Raw genomic sequence first — 23,414 nt, 5'->3', positions numbered from 1 at the left:
GGGATTTTTTTTAAAGCTTTCACTGTCTTTTATAGGTTTTCCACTATTCAGAATACAGTTTGCTGAACCCAAATATGAGACTCTCCATGCTGGTCATTTTCTCTTCCTAGAAATATTAGCTTTTCCATTTAAGAAAACTTACTTAAGAGATTCTAACATTAATTCTGTATTTTAAAGGGCTTACTAAGTGGTGTGTGTGTGTGTGTATGTGTGTGTGTATAAAACGCTTTAACCCCTTGAGACTGTTAGGTCAGCAACAGGAAAGACTGAGTGAGAGGCTTTCATAGGGTTAATTTCCCATGTAGACCATAGTGGGAGAAGAGGTAAGAATGGAAGCCGATGAGAGAGCAAAAGGCGAGCTGAGGGTAAACTGAGCTGCCATCCCCCCAGGGCCCCCTTAAGGTGGGCTACATGTAACATTCGTAGGGCACTCATGACTGTCTAAGAACAAAGTCAGGGGGAAACAAATGGTCAACTGATAAAGATCACAGTCATGCAGGATATGAAACTCCTCTCTAGTTTGTAACTGTCTTAATGATTTACAAGAAAAGCACAATCTTAATAATAGGCCTCCAGGAACCTATAGACTCAATTGCCAGGAGCCCTAACATCACCTTCACCTCCAGAGGATCAAAAACCCTATATAATCAACCACTCCTTCCACTCGCAACACAGCTGTCTCCCCACGGGTCCTGTCTCTGTGCTATAATAAAAACACCCTTTTGTACCGTAAAATGTGTCAAGAGGCCACAGCCCTTCCTCCCATCCCTTTCCCTATCCTAAATTAGGTTTACTCTATCATCAGGACTTTCCTTATCTACAATTAAAAGAACTGAAATTGAGACAATAAATACATTTGCCATGAATTAGGAGTCTTTTTTTTTTTTTACAAAGTGAAAATGGAACATCTACAGTTGATAACAGTTCTTTTTCTGATTTCAAAAATCCTAAAATGGGATATAGCAAAACAAAGGTAAAATGCTTACTAACTTGAGGCATCAACAAGTAGAATGAATATAAAATTTAAGTACAGCTGACAAACTTAGATTACTTCCTTAAGGAAGTAGGACATATGCTCACAGTGCCATTTCTTAATAGGCAGAGTTAATAGGCCATTTCTCTCCCACCACCTTGCTCAATTCAAGTGCCCCATCTGGCAGACGTTCCAGGGCCTTCTGGAGCAGGCAAGTCTATGAAGCTGGGAGAAAGGTGCCTAACACTGTTTGGAAGCAAGGAGGGCAGATATAAAAACGAAGAAGAAGTCTTCCTAGATGGTTGAAATGTTAAGCATGTGCTGGCTGAGCCCTAGCACCCTCAGTCTCACTCCTCAGCACTGTCCAGGGCTGGCTGCCTGCCATTGCTGCTGAGTTAGAGATCTGCAGTCCCATGAGGTACTCTGTCATCTGCCCCTGTGGGTCATTTATCCCGGCTAACTCACATTCACACGGTATTAATACACTGGGAAACACATCTAATGGTAAGTATTTCAGGGCACCCAAAAATACACCGTGGGTGTCATTTATCTTGGCGGAGAGCAAAAGCTGTATCTCTAACAATCCACATGATTGAGTTTATCAGTGTGCAAATGCACCTCCTATGAGTGTCCCTCCCTGGGACTCCATTTAAAACTTTAATCCCGGGCCTTCCATTCTAGCTGTGCTCTCCTCTCTTTCTCTCTCTCACACTCTCACACACACACCCTACACATATGTATGTACATATTTATGTACGTGTGTATGTATTTGCTGTCTGTATAAGTGTGTCTCTACTGGAACGTGAGTTCCAGAGTACAGTAATTTTTGTCTGTGGCATTCACTGTTATAGTCCCAAAATCTACAACTGTGCCTGCCATACAGAGGCACTAGTAAACATGTGTGAAATGAATGTGAAGATAATTCTCATTTTTATTTAGTAGCATCAGAATAGTTTGCTTCTTTTAGGTAACTAGACTGTATAGTGAGGTGAATGGTCATAATCAAACGCTATACGAGCTCCAGGGAGCTATGGTCATCTTTCTTCTTACCAATGAATGCTTCTTCATTTGAAGATATGTGTTATTCATGCTAAGTAACTAACTGTCAAACACATCATTACTTCAGGACTCAAAATGTACAATGAACCCGTGGATATTTGGGGAAGGTTCTGGACGAAGTGGTTATACAAACAAGTTCGGGAGGCATTTAGTTCTAAATTATCTATGGAAGAATGAAAAGCATCAGTGACATCTTTCAAATATATCCAGTGTATCTGGTGCCTCTCAGTTGGCACTTTATAAACTACTAGCTCTGAGCAGTACCTGAGTGGCTTAGGTGGTTAAGCGTCTGACTTTGGTTCAGGTCATGATCACACAGCTCGTGAGTTCGAGCCCCACGTCAGGCTCTGGACTGACAGCTCAGGGCCTGGACCCTGCTTCTGATTCTGTGCCTCCCTCTGTCTGACCCTCTGCTGCATACACTCTGTCTCTTGCAATGTCTCAAAAACAAATAAACATTAAAAAAAATTTTTTTTAACCACTAGCTCTGATAAATACAGCCAGTGATAGACTCTGCTCAATGAGAAGCAAAGTGTCACCCTCCTTTACATGTAGACTTCCTTCTAGCTAGTGGTGAAGATGATGATGATAAGGGCAGCAAAAGTCACAACCATCAGCAGCAACCACTGCATAGATGGGGTGCTTTATATGCGCTGTTTCAGTTACCCTCCTCCCCCACACCTCTGTGAAGTTGCTCCTATTGGTAATAATTAAACGAAGTAATCCACAGCAAGTGCTTAGAGCCCTATCTCATGCCCAGTAATTGTTCTCAAAATGTTAGTTGTTCGATTATCATTTTGATGATGAAGAAATTCAGTTAAGCGACTCACCCAACATCACGGAGATGGTTAAGCTAAAGGACTAGGATCTGAATCTGGAACTGAATTCTGTCTCCAGGGTTGAGTCCATAGCCTCTGGACAGTTCTCTTTCTCCTAGGGTCTGTACCTCCATCCTCAATCTCATCCCTCCCATGTTCCCAAACGCTGTACCTATATACAATCTAAGAGGTAAGTCTGCATAATAGAATTACTAAATACGGTTAATCAAAATCCTTAACTCAAAGAAAATTCAAGTAGCTTTGAATTTACTGATTTTTTGTAAGGTTAGCATTAATTCTCAAATGCTCACATAGTGACACTTTCCTGTTCATACAGTCACTGGTCACAGACCTGACTGGGTCACTGAATGAAGTTGTCACCGATTCACCTCAGCTAACTGGAAATGTGGAAAATCCATTTCTTCTTTGTTGGACAACCAGCTACATTGCAATTGCATATGGTAATGTGAGTAGCCCGAACCTAACACCGTGAACACAATTCTGAAAAACAGCCTTAAATCCAATTTCCATTATGGTGGTCCTTTCATCTCACCAGACTGCATACAAATTACACGTTGCCTCCCACTGGAAAAACAAGGGTCTCCCAAATGAAAAGTCATGTGCAAAAAAAATGCACATTGTAAAATCACACGAGAATGATGATATTTATAAAAAGCTACCCAGGGATGCCTGGGTGGCTCAGTCAGTTGGACGTCCGACTTCAGCTCAGGTCATGATCTCACAGTCTGTGAGTTTGAGCCCCGCGCCGGGCTCTGTGCTGACAGCTCATAGAGCCTGGAGCCTGCTTTCGATTCTGTGTCTCCCTCTCTCTCTGCCCCTCCCCTGCTCATGCTCTGTCTCTCTCTGTCTCATTAATTAATTAATTAATTAATTAATTAATTTTTTTAAAAAGCTACCCATGTGAATGACAATGGATAAAATACTACTAACAAGTCTATACTCCAAATAAGTCATCAACTTAGCATGCCCTAAGCCATGCTTGCCATGTGAAATCTGAAGATGCAGACATTCTGGCCCACTGTCTGCCTCATCTACTTTGAGAACATTAGGTATTTGACTTGAACAGTATTTCTGTCCTTTTCCATGTCCCTCATGGAATTTTCGAATAATAGTACAAAGATATAATAAGCAATTCATTTATTTATACATTTCCTACCAAGTATTTTTCTCCTTAATCCACTTTAATGAACAGCTCTTCTAGAGCAAAGAAAGCTGACCATCTGGCAGACACGACTCAAATACTTATTTTAGTCAGAGTAATTGAATATGAGGATGTGATGAGGAGAATGAGATTTCGCTCAACAGAGCTTATTCTGGTCAGCAATTCCTAGCTAATCAGTGGCTAATCCCACTTGGGCTGCATGAAACCTGAAGCTAGTAAACTCTCAGCTTCTCTCAAGCACCCAAGAGTCACCTTCTAGAAACAACTACTGCATCTAGAGAGTCAACATTTACTTTACTCTCTGCATGACCCAACCCTTTTGGGTCTGTAAGTTTAGTCCAAATTCAGCCTCTGAATGCAAAAGCTTTTTGCATGTGTCTTGTATTTACCTCACATTTGCCTTCAAGCTTCCCTATCTTCCGCTTTCCTACAAACAGCACTACTTTCCACCAGGCACAGATGACTTTTAAGTCTTATTTCTACAACAGGAGCATAAATTCTTTGAGGGAACAGGCTGCAATGAATTCTTCTAAAGCAAATGCTTTCAGAGGAAATGCATGCTAGAGTGATTTCACTGTCATTGTTTATATGGGATACCTACTCTGTGTGAGCACTGTACTGAAGGAACCAACCTCCCCATAAGCTACTGCTCTGTTCTGAAAAAGGATTTTCATCTGGACTTGAGAAATTTCTGGAAAGTTCCCTCCTTTTGTAGGAGGAACTGATATAGAACTAAAAAACAACACTACTTCCTTCTTGTTTTTCATGTGAAGACCAAGTCCGGTTATCTATTTCCAGTTCTAAGTCCTTGCTCTTCTAACTGTGATCCATGGAAGGGTACACGGCATTGGTGTCACCTGCATCTTATTAGAACGCATCAATTAGAACACAGTGAATCAGAATGTAGTTGAACAAAATCCACAGGTGAACTATATGCACAATTTTAAGCATTGATTTAGTTCATTACTTTTTTCCTTATAAATCATATTTTGCCTTTTCTTTTTTTCTGGATTTTTTTTTAAAAAGTACCATGATATACCAATTCAAACAATATACAATTTTAAGTATAAAAGATTAACAATCACTCCCACCCTGGCCACCTGTGAAAATCAATGTTACAAGTTAACTGTGTAACCTACATCGCTGTCTAGGTTCATATATCCTTACACGAAATATAATATGCAGATAAATGATAAGTTCTGGGTGATGGAACAAACAACCTTATTTTCAATCAGCTCTAGAGTGTGGGCATGGAAACACAGAGGCTGTTAACCCAAATCAGCATCAGCTGCTTACATCCGCCAAAGTCATTTCTCAGATTCCCTAGGTGCTAATGGGCATTTTCACAGTAATCTGTGCACAATCACCAACCTCCAACTAATGAAACAAAGATGAATAAAGTGGACACAGAATAAATCCTCAGGTTACAAATGTTTAAGCCTTCGTGTATGATATATTTCACATGATGGTATGTGTGTGATATGGCTAGAACCCAATGTTTATGTAATCAAATCAGTGCATTGTGTTATTTTCTTTCTTCATTTACAACTGGGTAGGATCGACAGTGATGAAAATTATATGGCTTGATTCAGAGGACAAAGGACACTGTAAGCATGATTTGCCCCTAAGGTCAAATGTAATGCTACAAAGCAAGGAAATGGTTCTGTTATATATTCGCAAGTTTTTTCTATGTGAACATCTTGTACTGCTTAGGCATCTATAGGGGAGATTATAATTATGTAAGTAAAAAGGAATAACTGCTTTGTAGGAAATAAAAGTTACAGCCTATCCTACAACAACAGATAGCTGGAATAATCAAAAGAAGATAAAGCTGAAGGAAAGTTAAGAATAATGTTAACAGGAATGAGAGATAAAGGTGTGCGTTAAACGATGAACTCATCAACTCTGCTGATACCTGGATTCCTTAGTATGAGACAAGTCTAATTCTGGAGCCACTAATATGCACAGTTATTACATTAGATATTCAAATTAGCTCATGTGGTATTTATACATGGCCTGAAAACTGGCTGTACCTTTTTTTCCTACAGACAGGAATTTAATGGGTCCATCTAGGGCCCTTCCAAGGGGTGAGGTGAAAGGCTGAAAACCCTTCCTGATGGAGCACTTTTCTTTGATGGCACAACCCCCAACGCAAGGCACTGGGTTATCAGAAGTGGGGTCAAGCCTTATAAGTTAACCTTGAGATCTCATCCTACATCCTACCTCGCCAAATATCCCAAACCTAACACTAACAGGGTTTTTAACTTTGGCCCAAGCCTTTTGGACACATCTGGCCATATCTGCAGAAAAACTGGAACAAAAAGAATCGTTAAATAACTGAGAAATGATTAGGAGAGTTTAGATGGTGATAAGATACAAGGCCATTAGTCAAGTTCCAGGGCCCTATTATTAGTGAATATCGATCAGGAAGCCACCAGCCCACAATCAACTTTATTTCTCTTTTCATATGAAACCTCGCTTGTATATAGTGCAACTCTACCACAAGAGGAGATATGTTAAAACAATATGAGGGGGTTTGAAACATGCTTCAAAAAGGGTGATATTTTAAAAATGTATTCCCCATAAAGACACTCTGCTAACAATGTACAATGTCCTGGCTCAAAACAGGAAGGGCTATCGCAACAAAAAGAGCTAGGAATCAGTGCCAGGGAAGGAGAGCTAACTATGAACAGGCAACAACATGTTAATGGTTTCACCCATACTATCTCAGGACTACACATTAGTAATCGCTAAAACAGCTCAGTGTGTTAAAAATGATCACCATATTAAAGATAAAGAAATAGAGACAGAGAGAGATTAAGAGGCTTCCAAGGGTCATACAACCACAGTAGCCACAGAGATGCCTATTGATCGTGGGTTTTTCTGCTATCAGAGCCATGGTCTTTTCGCCCTTTCCCAGGGAGTCTCTACAGTAAACACACAAACGCAAGGGAGAAATAAAGCACTGGATTTAAAGTCACAATACGTGAATCTGAATGCTGGTTCTACCGTCTGCCACAAGCAAATTATTTAACATCCCTGAATGGCAGAGTCCTCATTTGAACATGGGATGTTTTAAGAAGCAAAAAGGTTGGGGCGGCTGGGTGGCTCAGTCAGTTGGGGATCTGACTCTTGATTTCAGGTCATGATCTCACGGTTTGTGAGTTCAAGCCCCACATCAGGCTCTGTACTGACAGTGCAGAGCCTGCTTGGGATTCTCTCTCTCTCTGTCTCTCTCTCCCCCCACCTTTCTCTCTGCCTGCCCCCCCCCTTGTACATGCTCGCTCTCTCTACCTCAAAATAAATCAATTTTTTTTTAAAGAAGCAAAAAGTTTTACGTAGAAAATAAAGTGCCTGACATGTAGTAAAACATCACAAATATTACATCCCCCGAGGTAGATTCATTGTTAGCCATTTGGTACAATTATAGAGACTTGTTTTTGATACCTATTTTAAGCACCTACTGCACATAAGACAATGGACAAACAGGTGGCATCAAGTACTTAAATATTCTGTGGGAATAAAGATGGCACCATCAATAGATACAGTGAAAAATGAGGTTGGAAAAAAAAAAAAACGTGGTGTTTTACCATTCCCATTAAGACAAAGCTTGAAACAAACTGACAAAGGTTTTTATTCCCCTAATATCAGTCCAATTAATTCAAACGGAATTTGAAATTAACATATAGATTTCAATTCCAGGGCATCATTACTTTGTAACTAGTGGTGCATATCTAGGCTACTGTTTATGACCCAAATCTTATTTAGCAGAAAGTCTGCTTGTAAGCTGGGCGATGTGCAGGGCTCTCTGAATCTCATCAGCACAAAAGGCAAAAAAGGTTAATCCTGATTTAGCCGCCTAGACATTAAAAGCTGATCAGCTCTGTTCTGTCCTTTTGTTCTGTCCCACCTGCTCAAATCCCCCAGGCTCCATCTAACTCTGCTCCAACATGCTGGGTGTCACAAGGCCCCCAGGCTGGTGACATGAAGGGACCTCACTGAGAAGGTTCCATCCCAGTTGCTACCCTGCACACACATGCTACTGCCAGAGGGTTCACACATGGTGTCCAGAAACTCAGATGCAAAAATCATCCATCTGTCCTTGCTTTGTGTTGTGCAGGGTCTTACAAGAATTTGTATATCCTCCTTATTCTTGTTTAAAAACAAAGAATGAGAGAAAGTAATCAGATTATTACAGTATCAGGGTTATAGGAGCGGCCGGTATATCTGCAACTAAGAATGGCCAGAGCTATGGCGCCCTAGGTGCCAACCCTAGAAAAGCTGAGAGGAGACAAGGCAAGAGAGACTAAGAGTCACAGAGAATTCACAGCTCTGTGGGTGTTTTGCTATCACTATACAAACCAACAAGCAAGAAAGAAAACAAATGAATAAGCAAGCAGCAAATCATTTGGTGTAACACATGCATTTTCTTGATTTAAAAACAAAAACAAAAACAAACCAAAAATGTAGGTCCAGAACTGTGACTGGTAAGTTAAGGAGGACCCCAAAAAGAGGTCTTCCTTTGACCTAATCTCCTTCTCCAATTATCATCTCCTTTCTCTCTTCCACCTCCTGCCTTGGTTCAGATCCTGCCTCCATAGGATTTACTAACTGTAGGTTCAGAGGCAAGTTAGTTAAAGGATCTTCTCTTATTTCCTCCTCTGTAAAAAGAGGATACTAAGAGTCCATACCTCATGGAACTGTTGTAGGGATTAAATGTGTACCTGAAAAGAGTGCTGAACTCATGAGGAACACTACAAGGCCATGGTAAGCCTAGATCTCCACGTGTCTGCCGAACAGGACTGGCCACTACCTCTGAAGATGTCCCTCAGTGATGCAGGATTCACTATGACACAGAGCAGGCACTTCAAGTAAAGAGACTGAGGGTAGCATGTAGTCCACTGAGCAGGATTTATGGGCTTTAATTCAACGTTTCGAACATAAAAATCTGAGCAGGTGATAGTAGGAAAAACAGAGCAACAAGGGGGCCTTCAGGAGATGTCCACTCTGTAAGGACAAATGAGAAATGCTGTTTGGGGGTTGGGGGCCAGAGAGGAAGACACAGGCCAGATGGTAGCCCACACCCAGGATCAGTGACAGAAGACTCAGTGAGAGGGTCAAGAGCACTTCTGTGTTAATTCAGGGCTTCTGAGAAGTAGAAACCAAGAGAGGCTTAGATACACAAGAGATCTTTTGGAGGAAGCACCTGTAAAGGAAACAAGGAAGGGAGCCAGAGAAGGTAGAGAAGAACCTTAAACTGTAATGCAGGTCTGAGTCCTATGAAGGAGAGGGGGGAAGAAGTTTGGGCAGGCAGAGCCTCAGAAAATACAAGAAAGTCTTGGATGGGCCAGTGGGAAGTACTCAAGCCAAAGTTGCCCATCAGAGGATTCCCGTATCTTATAGGGAAAGGGCTTGCATTAGTCCCACTGCACTGGTCACTGGCTGAAAACAGCCTGTGGAAGCAAGGGTCCAGGAGGAATATGGTGGTGGGTCAGCAGCTGGAGGCTTCAGTCATGTATGCTCCTACAGCAGGAAGTCTGAGAGTTCATTTTCATGGCCACCATACTCCACCTGTGCTGTAGAAGTTTATTCCATACACAGGCCTGGGACATGCTCCTCCATGGCTCTTGGACAGCATCTCTTACTCACAGTTAGTGGTCTCAGGGCCATGGCTGGTTCTTACCCTCTCTCTCCTCCACTATCCATTCAAAACTCCCTCACCCTCCACTATCATTGTGGCAGATCTTGGAGACTTTTCTGGCAGTGTGACCCAAACTTTCATTCCTTCTGGGAAATCACACCCTTCTGGGCAGTGAACGGCTGCCCCTATCTGTTCACAGCTCTAGTGGGGTAAGGGTATGCTGGCAGATGTCAAAGTGGATCAGAAGGTTGAGTGCACATTTCTTCCTGGCCCCAGGGTGCAAACAGCTCTACTGCCCCTGCTGCCAGGGTGGTGACCTCTTCTTGCCTGCTGGCTCCTGGACACAAATCGTCTAAAGTGCTTGGCAGCAGAGGTATCTTGGACTTCAAGAGGACATGATGGTGGCCTCTGACAAAAGCTTATGATCTGTAAGCCTGCAGGCCCAGAGTTACAAGGACAGAAAGCACAAAATCTCCACAGGGTCATTGGGAGTGATTTCCCACTGACCTACTCATATTTCCCAGACTCACATGTTTTTCCTATTGGAGACACAATATCATAGAGAGGGCTGTGATTTAATGTCTGAACTGCAACTTAAAGGATAGCCCTCCAGCCTTTCAAAGAGCTGCCTCCAGTGCATCGGCCATGCCTTTGAATGATTGCAGGACTTTCTGAGGTCAGCTCCTTCTGAATGATGGATGGTGTAGAATGCAGGAGGATTGGCAGAAACTATGGTCCTAATCCCACTCCCACTCCTCCTTTGCTATAAAGTTGGATCCAAAATAGGATCCTTATCTGTCAGTCAAGCTTTTTTGTGAGTCTCTGGTTAATGGTGCTGGCTGAGATTATGCATACAGGAAAAGCAAATATATACCTAGAGTCGATATCTACCCTGTGAGGATGAGCCACCGGCCTTTCAAGGACAGGCCCACGTAGCCACTTTGCCACCAAGTGGCCAGATAGACTCCTCAAAAGATACCTTGTTATAGGGGCTCTGATCTGGTTCTCTTGCAGACAGGGAGGGCATGTAGAGGCAGCAAGGGCTACATATAATGGTGCACAGCTCATGGCCACTACTTGGTCTACACTGCCAAACGCATTGCACTACCTTGGACAAATCACATGGCCTCTCTGCATCTCAGTCTCCTTTTGTGAGTAATAAGGGAGACTGGACTAAACGTTCCCTGAAATTCCTTCCATGCCCAACACTATAAACTACTAGGACACGCTCATCTGACATATTGCTAAACAGGGATGGGGTGGTTGTCTAACCATGAGTCCATACACAGCAAGCCCTCCCCTGAATTACCTGAATTACTACTTACTGGGGAGAAGTGTATGGGCAGAAATTCACAACAATCTGAGAAGTAAAATATTTGAGGCTTTGTTACTCTCAAGTAAACAAAGCTAACGACTGGTAAAGAACCTACTTTAATCAAGAGAGAAAAATGTGTTTATTTTTCATGTCACTGATTTGCACTCCAGCAACTAAAACACAAACCAACAACTCTCTCAACCTCTGCCTCAAATACACTACTCAGTCAGGTTTGTAATCACCACCAGCGGGGCTCTTAGTCTAACTAAGACAGGGTATCGCCAGGGTGACACATGTAACCAGGAGGATAAAATCCAGATGTTTACGGGTCAAGGCTGAGGTTTGAGGGCCTCGGCTAGTCGCTTGTTTTCCTGCCTGCTCAGCCCCTGCTTCTTCTCTTCCTGAGAACTTGCTGGTTTCTCTTGTCGAGCTTGACCTTCAACAAATTACTTAACTTCTCTGTAACCTTGGTCCATGTCTTCACCTATGAAATGGACAGAATTATGTCTACCTCACAACGTGGGTGTGAAGATATAAATGAGATAAAGCACATCAAGTGGTTAGCCCAGATCCGGAGTGTGTGAGGTGTTAACTCATAATCCTTTTCATGAGTTAGATTTGCTGAGAATTGAAACGGCGCGTTCTGCTTGTCCCATGCCACTAGACATCCGTGGCTCTATTTGCCTAGGCTGTGGGTACCCTTCCCCCTTTCTCAGCATTCAGGAGGAAGTAAATCTTAACTTCCACTCGTCTTCTGTTCTAAACATTGGCCATGTCACTTGTGTCTCAACCTTTGTGGTTTCCCAGCGCCTAGGACCTCGTGGCACCTTCATATTCTCCAAAGTGAGGGTACTTACTTAAAAGGAGTTTAATTTCAAGTATCCTAAAGAGTCTCCCCTTCCTTCACTCAGAAGCACAGTTACTTTTCCATGCATAACCGGCACAATCTACGAAGGAAGGCTTCGTGTGCCCAACAAAGAAAAGCCATAGCTCAGACGTGGTCCAAAATACCACAGTCTAATTTGGGGGTGATGTCCAATATGTGCTCAAAGCAAATAATGTGATGAAGAGGGCTGTCCCTAAAATAATATCACTACAAAATAAAAGCCTGTGTCAAATTTAAAAGCAGCCCCATCAAAACCCTTATTTTTCAATGGAAAGAGGCTACATGTTTTTAATGATACCACCAACTAATGTCTATTTGCAGGTGCTGGTTTTCAGACCTTCCCCCCATTTGCTTTTATTTGTGAGACTGCCAGGTCTAAACACCCCAAAGTCACAGAGAAGAAAGCAGGCTCCGAGCAGACATGCAGTTTGCCTGGGATCACAGAGATGATGGAACCGCTTTATATCCTTCCTTACTTAGACTAGATTGGAGTCAGCAAAATTCTTCTGGAAGGAGAAAGATAGTAAATATTTTAGGCTTTGCAACCACACATGCCCTCTGTTGCATAGTCTTCTTTATCGTATTTTTACAACACTTCATGAATGTAAAAACCATAGCTCACATGCCATATTAAAACAGGTGGTGGGCTGGACGTGGTCCGCAGCCCACAGTGTGTCAACCTCTGGACTAGAACTTTGCTGATGAATTATTTGCATTTAAGTTTTTACCCTGTCCCATGAACCAGACAAAATTAAAAGTGCCTTCAGATTTTACAACTAGTTTTTGTTTTTGTTTAGGGGAGGTGGTATTTTTTGTTTGTTCAATAGCAATTACAGGATTTGGGGTTCTTTTTTCATAGTTAACTCTTTTCCCAAAGGTTCTAAGACTAAATTTAGAATTTATAGGTCTCTAAACTAACATACTTCTGCATAAATTGCTAAATAATTTGTCTAGATTTCTATGAAGAGTAAAAATTGTGAGTCTGACCCCTTTGATTTAAAAATATCTTAAATAGGCTAAACTTCCAAAGATTTTACAGTGTGATTTCCAAAAATTTCTGGATATAAAAGGGGGAGAGAATGGGGCTTTTGAGCTTCTTAAGATAAACTTTACTACTTGTCAGCACTCTGTACTTAACCAGTGAGTCTCTCTCTGAAAAATTCATCAACCAGTATGAATAGCACACAGAGAAGTCGAAATGAATATAGAGAATCAGAGTCTTTTCATCCACATTCATTTGTCTGACTAGTCCTCGTAACTTTTTTAGGGGTTAAAGATCATTTTCCGTGTTGACTCAGAAAAAGCAAACAGGAAATCAATACCATGTTAATAAATACAAGGGTCACCCTGGGTCAAAATAAGTCATTCTTCAAATGTTATTGGCCTTAATCTGTTATGGGAATTGTTCTTCTTATGTCCTAGAGTTATAGGAAATGTGGGGTTTCAGTAAACCAGATGCTAAGATGACTTTCTTCATAATCTATTCCATATGCTAATTGTTTCGCAAACCCACTCGTTTCTCAGCCAGGTGGGTCAGAATTTTTTTGGCGTAGTGTTGATGAAAAGCATACCCCATATGTTATACATTACACAACTGGCATCTATACAAGAGTCAGGGTCCATCCCGCTCCTCCTTCCCTCCACCTTCCTTTAGAAAATTAAGGATTGGCGATAGCCAGAAGCTGGAAACTGTGTGTGCTCCATCAGTTCCTGCAAGAGCACTTCTAACCCAGGCCCCAGGTTACAGTCAGTCTTTGCCTGCTGTCCTACACAGCCACCTGTTTCTTCTTCATGGCCTTCAGGGTCACCCTCCAATCTCTTTTGCATCTTTATACATTTCCTTAGTATTTTCCTCATTGCCCTTAAAAGAATTATAGTACAAACTTCCATCTATAAAATATGTCATGGGGATGTAACATACAGCATGGTGACTATAGTTAATAATATTGTACTGCATATTTGAAAGGTGCTAAGAGTTTACCTTAAAAAATCATCACAGGAAAAAAGTTGTAACCAAGTATGGGATGTACACCAGATTTACTGCGGTGATCGACTTGCAATATATACAATTATTGAATCACTATGTTGTACACCTGAAGCTAAAATAATGTTATATGTCAATTATAACCTTAGATTTTTTTTTTAAATTATACTTTGGGCTATTTTCTATGATGTTTTAAATTTGAATCTTTCATACACTCCAATCCAATGAAAACAACCAGATTCCCTATTTAAAAGAAATAAATAGTCTACCTATAAGTCATATTGAAAAGAAAATGTGTAATACAGAAATTATCATCTAAGTATGTTACTCCTACTGCTGAATTCTTTTTTGGTCCCTATTGGGGGTTTTAGTTATAAGAGGCTCTTCTTGGGGCACCTGTGTGGCTCGGTAGGTTACGTGTCTGACTTCAGCTCAGGTCGTGATCTCGCAGTTTAAGGGTTTGTGCACCGCATTGGGCTCTGTGCTGACAGCTCAGAGCCTGGAGCCTGCTTCAGATTCTATGTCTCCCTCTCCTTCTGCCCCTCTGCATCCCCTCTCTCTCAAAAATAAGCATTTAAAACTTTTTTTTAATTTTAAAAAAGAGGCTCTTTGCTAATACTTTCACTGTGTAGGCAAATAAAAAACACATCATAGAAACCAGTGGTTCTCAAAGTTTTATGTGCACTAGAATCAGAAGAACTGGTCAAAGATACAGATTAGCTAGCCCCAGATTTGATTCAAAATGTCTCAAGTCAAGTCCGGAAATGTGAATTTTAGCAAGTTCCCCAAGTAACTCATGCAGACAATCCACTGGACAGGTACATAGTCTAACAGGTTAGGATCCTTTGGGAAACACTAAAAATCATTGGATAAATATTGGGGTGAGTTTGCTTAATGATGCCACAAGATGAGAGTAATATAATAATCATCAGTTTGTAAAATTATAGGTCTTATTTGGGGTTCTCTGGGGGTGGGGGGACCAACAGGATGTATATATATAGAGAGAGATTTATCCCAAGGAACTGGCTCATGGAATTGTGGAGGTGTGGCAAGTCCACAATCAAATGGAGAGTCTGGCAGCTGGAGACTCAAGGAGCTGCAGTCTGAATCCAGAGATAGCCCACTGTAGAACCAGAAAAGCCAATGTAGCATATAAAGTCTAAAGGTAGTCTGAAGAAGAATTCTCTCTTGGTCAGGTAAGGTTACCTTTTGTTTTCTTCAAGTGTTCAACTGTTTGGATGAGGCTCACCCACATCAGAGAGTACAATAAGGTTTACTCAAAGTCCACCAATTTAAACGTAAATCTCATCTAAAAACATCCTCACAGAAACATCCAGAACAATGTTTTACCAAATATCTTGGCACTGAGGTCTAGTCAAGTTGATACATAAAATTAACCATCACAGTCAGAGTATCCAAAACAAGGGGCTAAGATTTGGGAGTCCTGGGTCATAATCCTGTACCTCTCTAATTATATGATTTGTCAGTTTTCCAGCCTTAGTACAATCTTTAGGATACAACTTCTAAAGTAAAATTCCCACCTTTAATAGGCAAATACACTGATTGACTATTTTTAAGTGTTACTGCGCTGATCATACTCTCCCCCACCCCCACTCCAAATTGCCAGGAGAACAGTAGTCAACGCTTCTAAAATAACTCAGTGTGGCTAAGGATATCCTCAGTTAATTTCTTCATTTAGGAATCAAAGCCTTCAAATTCCTTAGTATCAGGCTCTAATTAATTGGATAAGCTAATATTATAAAGAAAAAGAGCACCATAGGCTTTAGGAATGGGTATAAGGTTTTCTCATTACTTTAAATGTATAGGTTGTAAGCTGAGGATTCGGGAGGTACTTTCACTTTCTCTGCCATTCAATCACTTAATCATCACTTAACTTCTGTTAAGCTACTACTGTACTCTAGGTTTAACGTGCTAGGCTTATTAACAAGGGTAAGACAGTCTCTGACCTCACATGGGTCAGATATAATGAGAAAAAAACATACATATGGAAAAAATCACCCTAACCATTTACTGAGTGTCTACTGTATGATAGTGACCACACTGTTTATTATTTTCTTCTAGGCCTCACAAACTTCCTGAAGGCTAGTAAATCCCACTTTACTTTGAGAACACTGAGCCTTAGTGGTTCCATTTCTTGCTTAAGACTTCAGAGCCAGTTTCCAAGAGTGAGCTGTAAATCTACTATAGCGTATTTCTGTCTCCAAAATCTACATTCTCATGCTACTATGGAACTATATTGGTCAATAGAAGTCCAAAAATCACACCACAGTCAACACGGCAAGAAGAAAAAAACACAAAGATGACTGACTTGGAGAACATGACATTTAAACCGGCCCAAATGGGCAAAATTTTGCCATAATGAATTAAGAAGGAGTATTCTAAATATACCTAACAGCATAAAAACTGGTATGGTAAAATCAAAGTGTCTGTTTTTCTGTTACCAGGGGAAGACTGCTATACAGAATGTAGGGACATAAAGAAGAATTCAGAGATGGTGCTCAGAAGTATCAAGCCTTGAATACAGATTTTTCTCTGCAGGTATGGGGTCTTTTAAATTAAGACTTTGCCATCAGAGGGGCACCTGGGTGGCTCAGTCATTTGAGCATCTGGCTCTTGATTTCGGCTCAGATCATGACCCTAGGGTTGTGAGATGGAGCCCTGGACAGGGCTCCACGCTGAGCATGAAGAATGCTTGGGATTCTCTCTCCCTCTTTCTCTCTCCCTTCCTCCCTTCCTCCACCCTCCTCCCTGCTCACACACGTGTAGGCACATACATACTCTCTCTCACGTAAAAACAAAATTTTTTTTACGAGTTTGCCATCGCAATGTGGATGGCATCCTGTCATATTGATATCATAGTCTGAACAGCCAGGATTCAACTATAGTTATTATTCAACTGAATTACTAACACTTTTCCATTCAATTAGCATTTACAAGGGAATAGAAAGCTCCTAATTTTAAAAATATAACAATATTAAAATCAGCCTGTCCATGAGTAACGTGATCATTCCAATTTTAAAAGGATCAGGTTATCATAAAATGTTTAAAATGGTACTTTTTTTTAATTTTTTTTTTCAACGTTTATTTATTTTTGGGACAGAGAGAGGCAGAGCATGAACGGGGGAGGGGCAGAGAGAGAGGGAGACACAGAATCGGAAACAGGCTCCAGGCTCTGAGCCATCAGCCCAGAGCCCGACGCGGGGCTCGAACTCACGGACCGCGAGATCGTGACCTGGCTGAAGTCGGACGCTTAACCGACTGCGCCACCCAGGCGCCCCTAAAATGGTATTTGTTTTAAAGGAGGAAAAATCTGTTAAAGGCAAGAGACATTCACATTTGCATAATAAAATGTTTTTATGGTTCAATAAACAAAGCATCTTCTGTGTATATTTTGTTATTGCAAGCTACAAATAAGTTGGTTGAACAAAGGTAAATACTTTCTTATCAGCCTTTCCTTCCACACACTCAGAGGACTCCATAACATCTCTGTCACCTCTGCCCTCGACAATGTAGCTGGCAATTCCATCACAAACACCAATGTGAAACAGAGAAACCCTGATCAGCTATTCAGCAAAGTACTTCAACTTTTTTCTGGAGAGCTTTGATTTATTTGGGGATGCTGGTTACAAATTTCACACATATTCCAGACGATGGATCCACATCATTCAATTTCTGTCTTTTAATTAATTGACATTATAAATGATTTGCAAGGTAACAACTTGCATTATGGAAGCTCACGCTTTAAGAGAAATGCCTATACAGCACTCTGTGAGATACTTTTAAAGTGAGGCTTAAAATAATTATCTGTGTATAATTCAAAAGCTTACTTACTTCTCTTTAATCTTTAAGTCTTTCAGATGAGAAACCATTAGTTCTTTCCCACCATTTACTTAATTGAGATTCAAAACGTTCCCTTTTGGAGGGTAGAGTTCAACAGAACTCATTTAGAGGTATAAACTTTGTTCTCCACTTCCTTCATAACTTTGATTATAAAGAACTACCACACAATTGCTAGATGTTTCCTCAACTGATCATCAGAGGAAGCATAGGTCCTTGATATTCCCTTTTTAAAGATATTTTCATTAGTTAAAACTTCAATTCCTTTTTTTAAGCTTATTTATTTATTTTGAGAGAGATGGAAAGTACAAGCAGGGGAGGGCCAGAAAAAGGGAGGGGGAGAGAGAGAGAGAGAGAGAGAGAGAGAGAATCCTAAGCAGGCTCCACACTGACAGGGTGGAGCCCAATGCAGGACTCAAACTCACGAACCATGAGATGATGACCTGAGCCGAGACCAAGAGTTGGATGCTCAACCAACTGAACCATCTAGGTGTCCCTAAAACTTTAATTTCTTAAGTCAAAGTCCATCAAACTGGGTTCTGGGGATCTCCATGGGAATATTGAGGAATTTTCTTTTGCTTTTAAAAGGAGCCTTAATGATTTCCAAGCTTAATGATTTCCAAACTAGCAAATTTAACACACCGAACATCTTTGTTATTTTGGGGGCAATAAAGTGCGAAATGCATGTTTTGTGCAGATATTCCAAATTATCTTGAGATTTACATGTACATTTTAATGATGAAATTTCCACAGGTAGAGTCTGGAGGAGGATATCCAAATGCCAACACAAACAAATATCAGAGCCTACATCGTTTCGGCAAGCACTGCCTACTGAAGAAGTTACTCCACACTAGAGTATTCAGTGTGAAAATGTATACAAGAAAATTCTATAACAGGTCAAAAACTATGACGACAGTCTTGAAGATAAAAGTCCAAGTTCTTCACTCCCTCCCCCGACCCGCAAATTTTGCTGTATCAAACACTGTTACACAGAATTCAGCCATCACCTGGGGTTCAGAGACACACTTTAGAGAAGTACTAGTTTTGTTCAGCAAGGCATTCAACTTCATTGGGTATTAATGCGCCCACAGACATACACACGGAACAGCAGCTTTAGAAACCAGGGGCAACATAAAGCAAGCATCTAGAGCTCCCTTTGGATATACAAATCGAATAATGAATGTTATTTGGTCACTCAGAGTTTTTTTTTCCATAAAATGTTACGGAAGCTTTCCATTCTAAGGGCTCCTCTCCTCAGAGATCTTAGATCTGTCCAAACTTTCGTTCCATGTGTTTCCCATTCTCTCCAGCACAGAGTAAACTTCTTATTACATAATCATCAGAAACTTTCATGGGTCTCTCAAATTTGTGTGTGTTTCTGTTCATGTGTATATATATTTTTTCTCTTCCAAAATGCTATGAGATTCCGTTTGGTCTCTGAAAAACTGAATAAATTCTTGGATTGAATCAGATCAAACTGCCAGTTCCAAATGTTGCCTAGAGCTCCAGAACATATCTTTGCTTGGAGAAAGCGTCCTGGGTTATTGGTCAGACTCGCTTTGGGTGTTCAGCTGGTTCCTCACCTAGCACCTTGGGAAAGGTCAATACTTGTTAGGAGGGGAAAAAGTCCTTTTCAGAACCACCTATTCCTTAAAAAGTGAAGAGTATCATTTATATTCTGAAAAGGGGTGACTGGTTCAACTATTGTAAACCAATTGTACAAAAGGTTTGTACAAAGTGTTATGTTTTGTAGCATGAAGCCGCAACATTTGTCCATCTAAATCTTCTTTGAGCGTCTGTGCTCTGTGATGAGGATAAACAGATGAAATGGATGTATTTTCTCCCCTCTAAGTGCTAAAATGTACTGGAAGAGACAGCTATATAAATAGATAATTACAGTACTATGTCATACGTGCTACAAGGATATGTGAATATAGTGAAGTGGAACCCAAAAGAAGCGGAGGATTTGTGTGTGTGTGTGTGTGTGTGTGTGTGTGTGTGTGTGTGTGTGTGTGTAATTTTTCCCTATTGCTGGCATCTCTTTCAAGAAGCCTCATGAGACAGAGGCAAAACAAACAAGTTCTGAATATGCGTCTGGAGGTAGCACACAGGGGCAAGAGCTTCATTGTTCTGGGATTGAAGACGATGCTGATTACATAAGCACCATTACCTGCCGGCACTGAGCTTTCACTATTTCTAGCACATTGCTAAGAACTGAGGCTTCTCAGTGGCAGTGCCAAGGAAACTGTTGGAGGTTGCCAGTCATTTTAGAGAAACGCCACAGAACACTGCGTGCCAGATGGCTACTGATGAAAGTGATGAAGGTTCCCGCTTGGAAATGAAGTCCAATTCCATATTTGGTCCTTCTTTCCTTCTTTCTCTTTTGAATGCATAAGAGAGTACAAACCCAGCCTTATTCTACTCTTGTCACACAAAATCTCCATTGTCCTTTCTTCTTTTAAAAATGTGCTGGAGAGATGGAACCAAGTTAAATCCACTTTATCCCAAAGCCTGAGAGGTCCTAGAGCCCTGCCTTTCACTGAGTCAGGCCTTTTCTCTTTTACCTCTTCTTATTCATGACTCCCAGAAACGAATGTCAGTGGAACCCACTCAGGGTTGGCCTGCCAGGGACTCAAGTTTCTGTGAGGTAAGTTGTTCCCATCTCAACATCTCACAGAAGGGAAAAAAAGAAATGCCCAGCTTGAAATGTTTTATAATGGTTCTTCTTAGTAGAAGAAGTTCACCCAGTCTCTGTTGAGGACATTGCGAGCTTTTCTTTCTCTGACCAGTGCATGAGAGGACAATTGCTTCTTCATCACTTCTAACATCCTAAGTGGAGGGGGCTCCACTGAGACAGCGATCCTGGTCTATCTCCCCTTGTCTTCTTACTCTACCTCAGGGAAGTGAAGTGGTACTGAGAAAAATAAACTTAGCCTGTTTCTCCCAGCACCTTGCTTCTTTCACACTAGGAGCTAAGTCACCACTGCTTCTCCATGCCAGCACCTGGGTGGGTGAGTCCACTTAGTCTGCTAAGCATCAGTTAGCCATCTTGCCTAGACACCTACAACCACTGTCCAAACTGTTTTAACAGAGTAGAGGTGACATTTTGGCACTCTATCTGCTAGAAGTTTCTTTCAAAGAGCCCTGGCAGATAAGAAGGAGTGACGTGAACTCCAAAAAATAGTCTTCACTTTTTCAGAGGTGATTTTCATTTGACAGAAAGCATTGTGTTACTTTCTGTTCTTTGCCCTTGAAGTATAGAAGGCCTTACTAGGAGAAAGGGAAATGGCAGCAGATTTCTCAATCCACCATGAGGATTGATAAGAAAGCCCTAAGATAGAGCAGATCAAGTTGGGAAAACTCTACTTTTTGATGGCCTTCACTTGACTCTTGTCCTTAAAGATAGGTAGAAAGCATTCTGACATTCAGACATTCTGAGTTCACAACTGTCTTGGGCCTTCTCCTTCCTTCTACCTGCCATGTTCCCATAACTGTATCTCCAAAAATCCTAAGCTTCCCAAGAAGTGTGCTCTGGTCTCTGACAGCCAGAATGATGTTACTCTTTAGTTTTCCACTGTGCCTTGTATAAAGGCATTTGAATGAATGAATGAATGAATGAATGAATGAGGAATGATAAAACAAATGGACTCTCCCTTGCTTACCCATCTGTAAAAGATGGAAACTTCTCTGCTCTTCCTCAGGATTACTTTTCTGCCCTAATGAAATGCCTCTGGGGCAGCTGGAGCCCAGAAACTACTCATTTGATAACCTAATAAAAAGTGTGAAGAACATGAAACTTGATTTTCATCACACTGGACTTTGTTCTGCAATGCCTTGGACACTGGGGTTAGCATAAGGTCTGTCATATTTAGGTTTCAAGTATTTTCAATGGAGCCAGACAGCTGGACCGCCCAGCCTGAGACCAGGTCTCTACCGGCACAGGATGGTGAGGGAGAGGGCAGTGTTCCAGGCAATTTGGAGGAAGAGAGACTGAGCTTGGCTAGAAAAGACCTGAGAAAAGCAATTTTGATGCCTGGATAATCGCCCCCGTTGCTTGCAAAGCATGCCAGTGGAAACCTGTCCCAGGGGTTTCCAAGCTTAGAAAGTAAAATGATTGAAGCTCGATCCAGAATGAGGGTAGTGAGGCAATTAAGCAAGGGGAACAAGTGGGGCCTTTGCCTGGAGCAACTTCTGTCCCATCAATTGAGAGAATTTACTTGCCCTCAAAGGAAGGTTATTTCAGCACCTGGCACCAGAATTCTCAATATATGAGCTCTACAGTCTCCTTTGATCTGCACTTACTAGTTCCTGGATTATCAGGCAGTAACTAAGGGAAAGAACATGTTGTCTAGCTGCACTTGGCCCATGGGCTGTGATCAGCAATGAGGGCTGCAGATACCACGTAGTTAGCCTGCTTCATGTACAGGCTTACTCATCAGGGCCCCCTTCCAAAGAGTCAACTGAAGAGATTTCAGTCACCTGAAGTTCAGACGACATCTATACCTATGCTGTGAGTTACTTTTAGCTTTCCACATCTTTCATCTCCTAGCCCCCATGACAAGATGCCACCCAAAGCATCAAGGTTCTATTTTTTTTGGTTTTGTTTTGTTAGAAGGGGAGAGATTGAGGGTTCCGGCAGTCCTGAATTCAAATCTGTTGTGTGACTCAGAAAAAAAGTCATTTCATTTCTCAACTTCCTCACCTAAAAAAATGGAAATAGGAAGGCGTAATGTCATAGGTTTGTTATAAGGGCCAAATGAAACATTATCTATCAAGGACCACATCAGCATACTATATGACTGGCATATTGTAAGTGCAGAATAAGTGATCACTCTCTTCCCCGACCTCTCCCCCGGGCAGGACCTAGAGAGCCATTATAGACCAATGGTCCCCGTTCTGGTGGCATGCTCAAGAGAGCCAATTGTTTAATTCCAGGAATTTTGTGAGCCAGATGATGCATGTTGGGAGCTTAACAAAAGCCACAGTGGGAGTATTCACAGTGCAGAAATAGGTAGACGCTGTAAATCAGGCTTTCCATCCACCTAGCCAGATATCTGGTTTATCAACATACTACCAGTGGTTGTCAAGGTATGATCCTAAAACATCAGCAACCACATTACCTGGAATCTTTTGGACATGTAAATTATCCAGTCACACCTCAATCCTAATAAAACCCAAACTCTGGGTGTGGGGCAAAGAAATGTGCTTTAATAACCCCTTCTAGGGACAGTTGTATGTGGCATGTTAAATAACTCGCAGGCAGGTCAGTGTGGCTGGAGCCAAGTAAGCCACACAGAGAGTGGTAAGAGGATGGTGGTAGTGAGGGCTACAGAACACTTTAAAGATTTTTACTTGAGTACCAGTGATAAGGAAACAACCAGAAAGTTCCAAGCAGAAGAACACGTCTTTTAAATCTCACTTTAAAGGACTGTTCTGATCGCTATGTTGAGAACAGATAGTAGGTACCAGGGTAGTAAGAGAAGACAGTAGCTGGTAAGAGAACAGGATGATAGAAATATACATGTTAAGAGGTGGTGGGCTTCCAGCTATATTTTGGAGCCAGAGCCAATAGGTTTGTTGTTGAAAGTTTAGATGTAGAAAGTAAGAAAAAGAGAGGAGTCAAGAATGACTCAAAAATTCTTTAGCCTGAGTCACTGGAAAGACAGATTTTCACTGAGATAGAAAAAGAACAAATGA

The 23,414-nt window shown here is 41.3% G+C and overlaps 1 long non-coding RNA gene across 3 annotated transcripts in view; it reads right to left on the bottom strand.

Moving 5' to 3' along the window:
- The window catches only part of LOC123606570, a 256,727-nt gene that overhangs the window by 136,068 nt on the left and 97,245 nt on the right, over window positions 1–23,414 (bottom strand). The gene's annotated exons all lie outside the window — the stretch shown is intronic.

The sequence above is a fragment of the Leopardus geoffroyi genome, chromosome A1, assembly GCF_018350155.1.
Source record: "Leopardus geoffroyi isolate Oge1 chromosome A1, O.geoffroyi_Oge1_pat1.0, whole genome shotgun sequence".
NCBI lineage: Eukaryota > Metazoa > Chordata > Mammalia > Carnivora > Felidae > Leopardus > Leopardus geoffroyi.
This window is presented reverse-complemented; position numbering and strand designations above follow the sequence as displayed.